This window comes from Elephas maximus, chromosome 10 (genome assembly GCF_024166365.1).
Source record: "Elephas maximus indicus isolate mEleMax1 chromosome 10, mEleMax1 primary haplotype, whole genome shotgun sequence".
Lineage (NCBI taxonomy): Eukaryota > Metazoa > Chordata > Mammalia > Proboscidea > Elephantidae > Elephas > Elephas maximus.
Genome location: NC_064828.1, coordinates 36,502,479 through 36,504,587, shown reverse-complemented (window position 1 = coordinate 36,504,587; position 2,109 = coordinate 36,502,479).

The window sequence follows — 2,109 nt, the reverse complement described above, 5'->3', positions numbered from 1 at the left end:
CAGAGGAGGATTGGGCAACCAGCTCCCTGGCTTTGAGTCCTGCTAGCAGGGCAGGATCTGAACTGCTATCTCTCACCTCCTCTGACCAGATGAAACACAAGGCTTACCCGAACTCAGCTCTGAAGACCATTGCCCTATCACAAAGCCAGGACCAAGTGTGACTGGACCGGATACGCAATGTGGCAGGCTGGGGAAGATTGGTTAATGGATGATCTTCAGACACTTCAGAAAGTAAACCTAGAAGTACAGAGCAAGTAGTAGTGTGAGCAAACCTTCAAATATTATGAAAACTCCATCCAGCTATGTGCAGAGAACCCTCTGCATAGGAAGAAACCGGGAAGGGTAAAGTGTCAAGTATCCTTCCTGCCTTGCCCCAAGAACAGAGTGATTACGGGACCCTATGGTCAGGCCTTTACTGACCCCTGAAGCCTCAGGTGGAACAGGGTTTACCGTGGGTGAGGGCAACCTATTGTCAGTCTGGGAGATACAGGCATCACCCTGCAGCTTATCTCTTGTCCTTTCTTCATGGAACAAGAGGAATGTCTGAGACAGAGTTGAGCTGGAGAGAGGTCTCAGCCAAGACAGAAACACATGATGCTGGGGATCCCCAAGAGCAAGACTCTGCCCAACACTCTGTCACTCAGAGCCAAAGTGAATGGCCCCTCAGCCCCTTCCTTCTCTGAACACCTAGGCCCTGAATAGGAGAACATAGAAACTGTAGAAAAAAAGAGCCTGAGGGGGGAAGCCAGAGGGTCCATGCTGAAATTCTTCCCTTCTATGCACACAGGGTGAATTTAAAAGGCCCTTGGTTGTAACAATATGGCCCAGGGCATTGTCAGCCGTGGATATAAGAAGAAAATTCCTAAGGTCTTCACCAGAATCTAAAAGTTTGTTCTCTGGATACATAGAATAGTGAATGCATCCTAGTGCAGCTAAGTGACTAGCGCCTGGGTTCTGTGGCAGAGTCCAAACCTGTGTGGAAGGAGGATGTTAGGCTCTTAATGAAGACCATCTCCCAATGTGGAGGAGCTGTCTTCTGTGTTTTCCTTGAAAATATTCACTGATCCCCTGCTGTGCCCCAGGCAGGTTCTGATTGTACCTCTTCTACTCTCTTCTCTGCTCTCCCAGCTCATCAGTCTCCAAACTCCCCACACAAACCACCAACTCACACCTGTGTATTGTATTGTCCCAGTCCTTTCAGCTTCTCTAAAGTCAGGTCCCTCTGTCTGACCCTATCAACTGGTAGAGTGTCTCCCTCAGAGGAACAAAGGAACTCTTTGCATGAGGCTCTCCATGTGGGCCTTTTCTGCTTCGATAATCCACCCCAGCCCAACACACAGAGGATAGGGAGAAAGGCAACTGGGTCTCCAACAGATGCAATAGGGCCCTGGATGGTCCTCACCAGGACTACCTTCCTGTGAGGCTTCACCCTCATCTTTCTCTGTCTACGACTCAGTACAGCTGCTACTGTCTCACCTCGGCAGTGCCTGGCAGACCCTCATATAATGACAGAGGGGGCTAAGGGAAGCTTGGCTGTGACCACAAGAGCAGATCTTGGAGTAATGTGACAAACAGGCCTGGTCCACACACCTGCAGACACACCTCCCACTGGTGCAGGCCCCACTCAGCCTCTCTCATTCGGCCCAGCACACCCGCACCCCCACATGGGCTCAGACTTAACCAGCTTCCTCCACCTCCTCAGTTGCAGTGACTTCAGCCTGTCCCACATGGTCATTGCTGGCTAACTGGTATCTTGATCAAGTCCCATGAATGTTGCTGGCCACCTGGTCATTAGAGCCTATGTGCTTGAGATGACACTCTATGCAACGGGATTGAAATTCATTCCTCACACAATTAAGTGGGAGCCATGGTGGGACAGCGGTTATCGTCAACCACTTGGGTGACAGGTCTTGTGATATAGCAGTGAAACACAAACACGTTCTTTCCCCAGGGACTGTAGACCCATACTTTTTCTCTTAATCCCTGAATCCTTCTGAACTTAGTATGTCCTCTTTCTATTCTCAGCCAAATATCCATGTTGTATATGATGTGGGCTCATTATTCTTGAATACTTTCGCTCTAGAGTGCAGAGAGGTCAAGCTTCACTCT